This window comes from Hemitrygon akajei, chromosome 17 (genome assembly GCF_048418815.1).
Source record: "Hemitrygon akajei chromosome 17, sHemAka1.3, whole genome shotgun sequence".
Lineage (NCBI taxonomy): Eukaryota > Metazoa > Chordata > Chondrichthyes > Myliobatiformes > Dasyatidae > Hemitrygon > Hemitrygon akajei.
In genome coordinates this window covers 67805559-67818460 of record NC_133140.1, presented here as the reverse complement: position 1 = coordinate 67818460, position 12902 = coordinate 67805559, and the positions used below count along the sequence as shown (strand labels likewise).

The window sequence follows — 12902 nt, the reverse complement described above, 5'->3', positions numbered from 1 at the left end:
TTGCACTGTATCTTAATAAATAAATAATGGGTGGAAGACACTACTTGGTTACACATGGGCAAGTCCAATGGGCAAAGTTCTTTATTCAGCAGTTGTACAAAACTATTTTCATCTAAAAATTCCATTAATGAAACATTAACTGCATGTTGAGTAGAATTTAACCTATAATAGATAACATATGGAAATCAATGCTAAATTCTCTCTCGCTCCATATATAACTGGTTAAGGATTTGAAGGATCTGAACACACTCCTGTCACTTTCCATTCATTCTGTCCTTTGTAGCAGCACTCTTGTAATAAATACATGTGTCCGTGGATTTACTCTGAGCAACACAACAGGAAGTCAGCTAGCAATGCAAAAATACTGTAGATTAGTTTGTGTGACTTGTTGATCAACAACATGGAATTTCGTGCTGCTATTTGAGGGTCAGAAAATGCCCTGGAGAGCTTTGGAAACACCTGAAAGATCTTGAGAAACCCCTGGAGATCATGTCAGGTGAGACTGTCGCCTCCAATCAAGAGTCACACTAACAAGTTATTAGGAATGGAAGACAAATAAGGAAATCTTTGCAAGTTGTTATTCAAACCAAGAGACATCTAAAGGCAGAGGTTGTTGCAGACAATGGAAATTTTATTTTTATTTTTCAGATCAACATGATAAGGCTTCTAACTACTCCCTTGCTGTCCCAGTGAATTTGTGACAGTGCAGTGTTTGAGATGGGATTAATGCTCTTCTTTTCTGTTAAATTTCAGAATTATGTCATTAACACATTACAAGATTAGCTAATACTGTAAAATTGAAAAATGCTGTTTTTTCAATATCTCTGCACACTTCCACTGCTTCAAGACAACTTGCTGTTTTTGATGCTTTTTCCTACAGAATTAGTCAAGGATAGGTTTAACATGATCTCATGAATTATGTTATGAAAATGTTATGAGTTATGCTGAGAAACTGATTGATAACTTAACCACAATTCGATTTGCAGAGTTAGTGCTCAGTCAGAGCAAAACTAGTACACAATCTGGCACATAACTGGCAGAATTTCATGGGCATGAAATCAATTGGGTGCTGGTACACCATAGACCAGTTCAGCAGGTATGCTGTCATTGGACTGGGTTAAGCCATTGTGTTGGGACAGAGTACAGAGAGGTACATTCTGCACAATCCTTCTTATAGATGCACCAGGGGAGCTCCACGATGACGATAGAGGCCTAAAATAGAAAATTGTTCCACGTTGTCAAATTTTCTTGCCTCAGCTCGTGGAAGCAAATCAACAACACGGCATGCTTGCATTTAATTGGTGTTGGTAAATCATGGAAAGTAATAGTTAAACCAATTAACTCCTTTCTTGTTGATGGAATGTTTTTGTTTTCATTTCTAATCATCTCGTTTCATGTATGGAGCAAATAGCACACAATTCTAATGAATGTTATCTTAAGTGCCAGAGAAAAGGCCATGGCTGTGCTACTTTTAATGTTTATTTCAATGGCAGAACCATCGGTGTCCATCAGAGCTTGAAGCCAAGAGTGGCCAGAGAGGCAAGTAAGGGAAAGAAAACCACAGGTTTATGCTAATAGGAAGTAACATTGTAAGAGCTTCATTTACTTTTGTACAATACTTGGTAAGGTGTCGGAGTAAAGCACTAACATGTTGATACTTGTACTCAAATAGCACAGAGGTATGTTAAACACATTAAGGAACAACGTCAACATTACAGTGGTCATGTTGCGAAGGGAATTTTCTTTGGAAAAGATAAGTGATGCATTTTTTTTAATCAATTGGCCTGATAAGCTTTCTCTATATGTCTGGTGAAAATAGTTAATAACAGGCAAAGCCAACTATTTATTATTATTCAAATTAATTTATTTAAAAGTTAAAATTACATTTATTGTCAAAATATGTATACATTATACAACCTCGAGATTCGTCTCCTAACAGGCAGCCACAAAACAAAGACACCCAAAAAGAAACATATATATAAAAAAAGACTGTCGAGTACTCAATGTGCAGAAAAAGAGAGCAAACAAATAGCATTCAGAACTGAAGTTCACAAGAGCGTCCCAGAGTTCAGCACACGGACGAGTAAACCTCATGGAGCAGTGATTTGAACCGGCTTGACCCTCCCTTCGGGCCCCAACACCCTGACTCTTTCAATCTGGCCCGGCACCTAAATGGACGGCTAAACATTGGCTTTAATCCCCTCGATATGCTTTGGGACCTGGCCCTCACCACTTTGATTTTGCCTGTAACTGACTTTTCCAATTCGGCACGGTGCTTAAGTCTCCGTCCAAAAACTAAGTTCAGTTGAATCATATCATTAAGCTCTGGGGACGGGACCTCACTACCTCAATTCGGCCTGTAACTGACCCTTCTGATTTGGCATGGCGGTTAAGTTTCCATCCAAACATCGAGTTCAGTCAAATCAGAACTTTCTGGTGCTTGAACCTCGCCGCCTTGATTTGGCCTATGGCACCTTGGGTCCTCTTCGCTTCACCTCAGTTCTGCCACAACGAACTGCCTTCAAGTCCAAAGGGAAGTTACAGACTATTACTTATGACAATTCTTTGCCAGAAAAAGTGTGAATAACGAAGTATTTAGTTGTTTTCCTTGTTTCGTTAGCCACCAGCCAGAAGTCGCTGAAGTTTACCAGCACCATCTTAAACCGGAAGTCCCTGATTTCCCCCAGACCTTTCACGTAACACATGTGCAAAAAAATTAGACTACACGATAAAAGTAGAAAGAATCAAGATGCTACTCAAGCAATGAATTAATCTGTTGGTTTAACAACTGAGTGTTAAATTAAGGCTTCCATCCAAAAGTTGGTACAGAAATGTCTTCATGAACACTATTTCAGACATATTTACAGTAACAATTGCACCAATAGGCATAAAACAAAAACAGAAGATATAGGAAACATGCTGATGAGAGGGAGTCATTGAGTTGGAAGGTTTGTTTTTGTTTCTCTCTCAACAATTGCTTGATAGGCTGTTGTATTTTACATTTCCTGTTTCAGTTTTTTGCCTCAATGTGCATGATGGCATTTCTCAAGTCACTACAGCCTGTTTTATACTGATACTGTATCTCAGGACAGCAGCAACAATAAAGACACTCTTCTTGACAGTTATGACAAGTATATACAAACACATCAGCTTTCAGTCTTTCAGTTCTGTGTGCTCGTGGAACAATAGTTTTAGCTGAATTATGACTTTCTGTTATCAGTAGACAAATGGCAGCTGATGAAAGGAACGTCACCGCAAGCTACTTTTTCTGGCATAATATGGACTCCTCTAGATTACTCTGAAGAATTGTTGTTTGCCTGCCATACAAAGAAATAACATGATTAACAATATTTTCAAGAAAATTAAGAAAACTGCAGATGATGAAAATCTGAAATAAAACCCCAAAGTGGAAGAAGCACTAAGCAGGTTTGGCAATATTGATGGAAAGTGAAATAGAGTTAACATTTCAGGCTGAAGATCTGGGAAAAAGGGAAACAAGCTAACTTCAAGCTGCAGAGAAGATGGGGAAGGGATTCATAAGACAGCAAGAATACACTCAGTGGCCTCCTGTATCTAATAAAGAGGCTGCTGAGTGTATGATCATTGTTTTCTGTTCATGTAGCCTCTCCACTTCAAGGTTCAATGTGTTGTCAGCTCAGAGATGCTCTTCTGCAGACCATTGTTGTAACGTATGGTAATTTGAGTTAATATCACCTGCTCCTCTGACCTCTCTCCTTACTAAGGCATTTTTGCCCACAGAACTTCTGCTCACTGGATGTTGTTATTTTGTGTTTTTCACACCATTCTTTGTAAGCTCTTGAGACTATTTTGGATGAAAATCCCAGGAGATCAGCGGTTTCTGAGATACTCCAATCATTCCATTTGGCATCAGCAATCATTCCACAATCATATTCACTTTAATCACATTCCTTCCCCTATTCTGATAATTTGTCTGAAGAGCAACTGAACCTCTTGACTATGTCTGTATGTTTTTATGTATTGAGTTGCTGCCACAGGATTGACTGATTAGATAGTTGCGTTAACGAGCAGGTGTACTGGTGTACCTGATAAAGTGGCCACTGAGTGTATAGCTCACTGGGTGAGGCCAGGGATGTGGAGGTGATTATTTATAGAGATTATCTGATGATTTTTTGAAGACTGGTAAACTGAGAGAAAGCTTGGAAATGAAGACAGTTAGAAGGTGATAATATTAACAAAAATATAAAACCAGTGAAATGCAAAACTCTAGTCTAGTGCATACCTAATATGTCAGGCATATTAATAGAGATAGAAAAACTGAGCCAATATCACAGGTGGATGAATCAATCAGAGCTAAGCAGTTGGTTGGGTTAAGGATTAGGGGGTTATGGCAAGACTTGTGGGATACTGGGCACAAGAGGAGACACCTTTACAGAATACACAAAACTGTTGGGCTTATGGGAGAAGGGGGTAAAACAAGAAAGGAAGAAATTATTTTGACACCACTTACATTCCTCTCATCTTGTTTGAAAACATCATTCTGGGTTGTGTAGTTTGCCATCATTATAAAACAATTGAACATATTACAGTGTGAAACATATAAGGTTGAAAGAATTTAAAGGCAGGCTTCATTTCAATCTTTTGGGGTTGATAGTATACATTTAAAAACTTTGTTAAGTTATGAGAGTGAATTTAATTTAATTGACAGTATGATCTTTCATTACTTACAATCTACAGGGACTTTGGGGTAATGTTGCTTTCATTTGAAAAGAGTAGCTAATTCTCTACACTGCACTCCAGTCCAGTTGGTGGCAGTAATGAACATTTAAGTTGGACTGCCAACCGCCATTAAAAGTTAAAAGAAGAAGATGGATGAATTAGAGCAGAAATAGGAAGTTCTGTTGCAGAGAAAGTGAGTTCTTGCTCTGATCAACTCTCTCTCACTCTTTCTCTCTCTACCTCTTTCTCTCTTTTCCTCCAATAATTTAACAACCAGTTGAACCCAACAACTTATTTCAGCAGCAGTCATGGCCTTGCTTTATTTGCTTTGTCCTATCTACCCCTTGCATTACCCCACCACACCTTCTCTGCAACTTAAAACTAATCTGTTATCTCTTTGTCAACGTTTCAGGCCGAGACCCCTTGTCAGAATGAAGGGTCTCGGCCTGAAACGTTGACAGTACTTCTCCTTATAGATGCTGCCTGGCCTGCTGTGTTCCACCAGCATTTTGAGTTTGTTGTTTGAATTTCCAGCATTTATAGATTTCCTCGTGTTTGCTGTTATCTCTTTTCTAGTTTTAACAAAGAGTCAAAGAATCAGAATCAAAATCAGGTTTAGTATCACTGACGTATGTTGTGAAATTTGTTGTTTTGCAGGAGCAGTACATTGCAATACATAATAATAAAAATATAAATTACAATAATAAAACAAAGTAACTAAGTAGTGCAAAAAGAGAGCAAAGAAAAAAATACTGACGTCGTGCATATAGGTTTGTTGTCCATTCAGTAATCTGATAGCAGAGGGGAAGAACTGTTCCTGAAACATTGCGTGTGTGTCTTCAGGCTCCCGTACCTCCTCCTTGATGGTAGCAGTGAGAAGACGGTATATCTTGGGGAATGGGTTCCTTACTAATGTGTGCCAACTTTTTGAAGCATCGCCTTTTGATGATATTCTCGATGCTCGGGAGGCTAGTGCTCATGATAGCGCTGGCTGAGTTTACAAATTTCTACAGCTTTTTCTGATCTTGTGCATTGACCCCTCCACGCCAGAGAGTGATGACACTAGATAGAGTAGTGCTCTCCATGGTACATCTGTAGAAGTTTGTGTGTGCCTTTGGTGACATACCAATCTCCTCAAACTTCTAATTAAGTATAGCTGTTGCCATGTCTTCTTTGTAATTGCATCAATAATTTGGGTCCAGAATAGATCTTCAGAGATGTTGACACCCAGGAACTTGAAACTGCTCACCCTTCACTTCTGATCCTGGAATAGGACTGGTGTGTGTTTCCCTTCTTGAAGTCTACAATCATGCCTTGTCTTACTGAGTTGAGTGCAAGATTGTTGTTGCAACACCACTTAATCAGCTATTTATCTCACTCCTGTATGCCTTCTTGCCACCATCTGAAATTTTGTCAATGATAATTACTGTACATCATCGGCAAATAAATAGATGGTGTTTAAGCTATGCCTAGTCATACAGGATGATGACTCCAAACATTAATTCTACTTCTCTTCCCAGAGATGCTGCCAGACCTGCTGAGGGTCTCCACCATCTTCTGTCTTTATTGGTGTTTCTTTTAAACGTTTGGAGGGAGAAATCAGTTGGAATTATATCTGCTTTACGGCTGTAAATTGCAAGTTAGTTATACCAATTTAACCCTAGCTATGAAGGTTTTGGCTTTGAGGTTGAATATATTTAACACATTTTTTAGATGTACAGGCAGTAGGATTTTCATTGATACAATTAACAATTATGTGTTCATGATGTGGACTATAACTGATGAAAACATACTACAGATTAATTTATTTTTTATGAGGATTAGAAAAGTAATCCTGCAGAGCAGACCTGTTATGCCAAATGGCCTAATTCTGCTCCTGTGTTTTATGCTTTATGGTAATCTTGGAAAGGAAGTGATGGTTTGAATGAGCTTTGAATTATATATGTATTCAAAAAACATTTCCTCGAGACAGTTGTATGCATTAGACTGACACAATGTCTATTGAGTAAGAGTTGACGTTAAACTTATTTGCATATAAATAGCAGAAGTACTAAAGCCATCGCATTTAACAACGCTCATGTATCTCGCTATACAAATATTTTAACAATGCTATTGTGTCACTTTTTAATAACTGACGATTTTGCTAATAAAACCAATAATTTGGGCTCATTCTGAGCTGCATTTAGGGACTGTGGGTTTAGTGAGTGGTTGATTTGTTGGAAGCTTGGGTGATTCTACCATATATGGTAAAAGGTACTTAGAGTGACACAGTAGGTGGGTGGTTACAAGTAGACACTGGGGAGAAGGCAGAGCTAACCACAGACTGCTGAAATAGGGATGAATGAAACACAGATACGCATCAGTCCTGTTGTCAGGCTCATTAGTTGAAATCTTTATTCCTAATAAGGGAAAAAAACACTTTGCTTTGTTACAAATTCAGCTCAGGTTCAAAGCATTACAATGGATTTTTAATATGGAACTCAGTTAAGTTCAATTAGCTTTAAGATCTGTATCAAAGTTCTATCTCATTACAACATACAAAAGATGACAAAAGCTGTCTTACCTTTTATTACAACTCATGATGCATACAGAGCTTCGAGGTCTTTGTATTTTATTATGTATTTTTAGGTTATATCGTGATCAGTGTGATACAACAAAGTCTTTATTGACCAACATAGAGTATGCTTCCATGCATATTAAACCACATAATTTAAATATTTATTTCGTTGGGTACCAAGATTTAAACATCAAAGTATTGATCATACAAAACGAATCTTGAAATGAATGAGATGGTCCCTGACATACATACAGTACTGTGCAAAAGTCTTAGGCACATAAATACAGCTAGGGTGCCTGAGACTTTTGCACAGTGCTGTATATGTCAACGTGGAGCGGAGAGTGCGTTTGTAAATCTGGTGGGAGCAAAGGATGTTGGGAATGGGGAGGGTGGAGCGCTGTAGTAGGGGTGTGGGACAGGTGACAGAGAATGAATGTCAGGGGCAGGTCACCAGCCCTGAGACACCAAGCGAGGTTACTTGATTCCAAACAATAGGTTTATTGATCATTACAGAATGTCTCCCTGGTGCTTCCTGCTCCCTCCCCTCTCCTTTCCCCTTTTCCCAACCATGATTCCCCTCTCCCTGTCCCCTTCCCACTGTCGGACCACAATAGAGACCCATATCAGAATCAGGGTTATATTCATTCACATATGTCAAGAAATGTGTTGTTTTATTGCAGCAGCAGTACGATTGCATAAAATTGCTACAGTACTGTGGCAAAGGGGAACCACAGTGAATAAATGCATGGTGGGAGCAGGAAATAAATAATGAGGTGTTGGGACTAGAGTCAACCCGATGAACAAATACTATTACTTGTATGTTATGAATTTCTTAATTTTGAGCTCAAGACAAAGAAAACAAGAATTGGAATTGGTTTATTATTGTCACACGTAGCAAGATACAGTGAAAAGCTTATCTTGCATACACTTTCTGCAGCTGGTACTACCAGCGCATTGAGGTAGTACAAGACAAAGCAATAACAGAATAGAGAATGAAGTGCAGAGAAAAAGCAGTTCCGGTGCAAGGTCAGAGTGAGGTGGACAGTGAAGTCACAACTCCATTTTATTGTATTAGGGAACAATTAAAATGGTCTTGTAACAGCCGGGTAGAAGCTGTGTTTGAGTCTGGTGATGTGTGCTTTCAGGTTTTAGTATCATCTGCCCAATGGGAGAGGAGGGGAAGAGAGAGTGGGGTCTTTCATTGTGCTGGCTGTTTTACTGAGCAGCAATGCATACAGATGGGGGAGAAGCTGGCTTCCGTGATGTGCTGAGCTGTGTCCACAACTCTCTACAGTTCCTTCCGGTCACTATTACAATACCTAGCTGTGATGCATCCAGATAGGATGCTTTCTACGGTGCAATGATAAAATTGATGAGAGTCAATCAGGACACATCAAATTGCTTTAGCATCTTGAGCAAGTAGAGCCATTGTTGAACATTCTTGATTGAGGTGTCAACGTAGTTGGATCAGGACAGGCAATTGGTGATGTTCATTCATAGGAACCTAAAGCTCTCAACACTGTTGATGTAGACCTCCACCTCCCCACTACCTGAAGTCAATGATAAGCTCTTCTGTTTTGATGACACTGAGGGAAGATTTCATGACACCATGTTACTAAGCTCACCATGACTTTCCTGTATTTCAGTTCACCATTATTTGGGATGAGGCCCACTACAGTGGTGTCACATGTGGATGGAGTTAGAGCGGAATCTGACCTTGCGGTCATGAGTGTACAGGGAGCACAGAAGTAGGCTGAGAATGCAGTCTTGTCCAGAACCAGTGTTGAGAATAATCATGGCGGAAGTGTTGCTGCCAATCGTTACTGATTGCAGTCTGGTGGTCATGGAGAAGGTGATCCATTTGTAGAGTAAAATGTTGACTCCCAGGCCTCAGAATTTGAAGATGACTTTGTTTGAAATTATAGTATTGATAGTAGAGGTGTAGTCTCATGTATGTGTCTTTACTGTTCAGATCCTCCAGAGATGAGTGTAGGCCTGGGGACATGGTATCTGTTGCAGACCTGTTTTGGCAGTAGGGGAATTGCAATGGGTCAAGGTTTTTCGGGAGGCTTGAGTTTATGCTTGGTATTACCGGCCCCTTGAAACACTTCATGATAGTGGATGTCAAGGTCACTGGGGGGAGGGGGGGGGGGGTAGTCATTAAAATTCTGACCGGTTGAAAGTTGGAATTTAATTTCTGACAATAGCACCAATCCAAGAATTATACTAATGCTCCAATGCTGCTGTGTGAAAAGTGAGAGAACCAATATTTAGTTATTAATTGAAAGGCCTGGTCAGGGTGGACATACAGAGGATGCTTCTAATAATGGAAGAGTCTGGGAGCAGAAGGCAAAGCCTCAAAATGGAAGAACGTCCCTTAAGAACAGAGATGAGGAGAAATTTCTTTAGCCAGAGGGTAATGAATCTATGGAATTCATTGCCACAGAGTATGGCTATACTTAAAGCTGGGGTTGATATGTACTTAGTTAGTAGCAGTGTTTAAGGTGAGTGGGAGAAATTAGGTTAATGGGTGTGAGAGGGAAAATAGATCGGCCATGATCAAATTCCATAGCTGAGTCAATAGACTGAATGGCCAAATTCTGATCCAATATCTTATGGTCCTATGGTTAAAGACTGAACTTGGTGCACATGGAATCGTCCTGACAAAAAAAAAGCAAAATTATCCAATCAAATAACTAAAATCTGGCCTCTTTGCAATTGGCATGAGGTGGACATTTCAGGGAATCATTTATGGGTATATGGATGAGCTTTTGGAAAAGTGATGCATGTGTTGACACATCACTTATGAAGGCACATTGGCCTTCATAAATCAAAGTACCGAGAACAGGAAATGAGGTGTTATGCTGAAGTTGTGTAAGACATTGGTGAGGTCTAATTTGGAGAACTGCGTGTGCTTTTGGTCACCTACCTACAGGGAAGATTGAAAGGGTTGATAGAGAACAGAAAAAATGTACACAGATGTTGCTGGGTCTGGAGGACCCGAGCTATAAGGAGCGGTTGAATAAGTTAGGATTTAATTCCTTGGAACCTTGAAGATTGAGAGGAGATTTGATAGAGGTATACAAAATTATGAGGAGTAGATAGGGGAAATGCAAGCAGGCTTTTTCCACTGATGAGGTTGGGTGGGACATCAACTATTGGTCATGGGTTAAGGGTGAAAGCTGAAAAGTTTAAAGGGAACATGAAGGGAAACTTCTTCATTCAGAGGGTTATGAGAGAGTCGAACGAGCTGCCAGCACAAATCGTACATGCAAGCTCGATTTCAACGTTCAGCAGAAGTTTATATAAGTACAAGGATTGGAGGGGAATGGACGGCTATGGACCCAGTGCAGGTCGATGGGAGTAGGCAGTTTAAATGGTTTGGCATCGACTGGATGGGCCAAAAGGCCTGTTTCTGTGCTCTATGACATTCAGGATCAGGGTCAGATGAACACAACAGAAATGACTAAAGAACTAAAAACTTGTTTTCACTTTATAGACTGAATGGATAGAAAAATCGAATGAACAGTAGTCATGGTGAAAACCTGTAGCCAGAGTAACTTGCTGTGTTGTGGTAAAACAATTTCAATTATCCCCTGAACTCTCCATGCTGATGAACTTATTTCAAGTGAAGAAAAGTTCATTGTACTGGTGACAGCATAAACAATTAAGAATGAATAGTAAATGCCAAGGAAAATAGAATAATTTTCCTAGAAACTGCAGTGAGTGGAGGAGAGTCACATTGAAGTTACGTGGGGAAAATTTGCAGCAGGAAAATTTTAGAGCAGGAGCAACGAACCTATAGCACGCACGTTCAAGGGGGCATATATTGCAGTGTCACCCCTCAATTCTTTAAACCCCCATTGTAATAAAATGATACATAATCATTTTCTTTACTACCAAATGAAGCAACAAACAATTTTTACATTCTGAGAGCTGTGAAATGTTTTCACCAGAAACGTCCGGCCAGCTTGTGCCAGCTAGACAGTTGGGAGAGTATGTGACATTGGATGATACATTTGAAATCTTCATAGACCTGGTGTAAACAACAGTATTGGTATAGTAAATGATTACAATACAATTCTATTTAAAAATTATATATTTTTTCAATTGTCTTTTAAAAATATAGTATTAATAATTTTTTAAACAGGTTTTCTAAAAGCTTCATTTGTTTCAATCTGTCTCTCTTGAGAATTGAGGGGTGACACTGCAATATATGCCCTCTTGAACGTGCATGCTATAGGTTCGTTGCTCCTGCTCTATAATTTTCCTGCTGCAAATTTTCCCCACATAACTTCAATGTGACTGTCCTCCATTCACTGCAGTTTTTAGGAAAATTATTCTATTTTCCTTGGCATTTACTATTCATTCTTAATTGTTTATGCTGTCACCAGTACAATGAACTTTTCTTCACTTAAAATAAGTTCATCAGCATGGAGAGTTTTGTAAAACAATGAATACATGTAAGTAAGCAGGAAGACTCATCCTTTTTCCTTAAAAGGCATCATAATTATTTTTACTAATTCATTAATCAACAATAATCTCTACTGGAAGTTACCATGGCACATGAGAGAGGTTTTTTTAGAAGACTATTGCTAATTTGGGCACATGCTCTCAAAAAGATTCATAACCCTTAAGTCATAAAGTGATGCAGCAAAGGACAGGCTTTTCGGCCCAACTCATCTACGCCAACCAAGATGCCCCATCCAAGCTAGTCCCATTTTCAAGCATTTAACCCACGGCCCTCTAAACCTTTCCAATCAGCATGCCTGAAAAATTGTCTTTTGAAAGTTGCTATTGTAACTGCCTCAACATTTCCTCAGGCAGCTCATTTCATATATGTATATTCAAACCTTTGAGTAAAAAAGTTGCTCCTCAAGTACTATTGAATCTTTCCTCTCTCATCTTAAACTTATACCCCCTATTTCTTGATTCTCCAACTCTGGGAGAAAGACTAAGTGCATTCACCCTATCTACGCCCCTCATGATTTTGTACACCTCTATAAGATCTCAGTCTCCTATGCTCCATTCAGTAAGATCCTAGGTTGTCCAATCTCTGTCTGTAACTCATTCCCTCAAATCTTTGTTAATCTTTTCAGCACTCTTTCCAGTTTAATAACATCTTTTCTGTAGCAGAGCAGCCAAAACTGAAGACAATACTCCAAGTGTGGCCTCACAAGCATCCTGTACACGTTGATGAGGTCACTAAGCTTGACTGACAGAGCAGTTACCTAAATGTTTCATCACTGACTGATTATAGCAAAGTTAGTTTTGGAGCCTTTTACTTTTATGTCATTGCTAGTGTCCGCAAAAGTATTACTGATTTCCTTCTTCATTGATAAATGTTTCCCATTTCTGTTATCCCTCAAACGAGAGAAAACCCATTTCAGTTTTCATAGTGCTCTGTGAGTACCACTTATTTAATATAATCCAATTTCGGTTTACCCGCCCTACTTAATTAGAATGCAGCTACGGTTCTCAGAAGGCATTTGGTGAAAGCACAATCAAGAGTGAGACCTCAAAGTGCGTTGAGGTACAAACCACATCCTACCATCGTGAGCAGCGAAGAATAATGGCACGCCATGCATTGTCAGTAATGTTGATTCTGTTCCCATTTCCTCTTGCTTCCTTTGATCGATAACAAGTG

General features: G+C 39.3%; 1 protein-coding gene across 1 annotated transcript in view; it reads left to right on the top strand.

Annotated features, from left to right (window-relative positions):
* Positions 1 to 321: 321 nt before the first annotated feature.
* Positions 322 to 12902, top strand: part of meak7 (MTOR associated protein, eak-7 homolog) — a 112721-nt gene continuing 100140 nt past the window's right edge. The window contains exon 1 of the mRNA XM_073070332.1: positions 322 to 496. The gene's annotated coding sequence lies outside the window, so the exon portion shown is untranslated. The remainder of the gene's footprint in view (positions 497 to 12902) is intronic.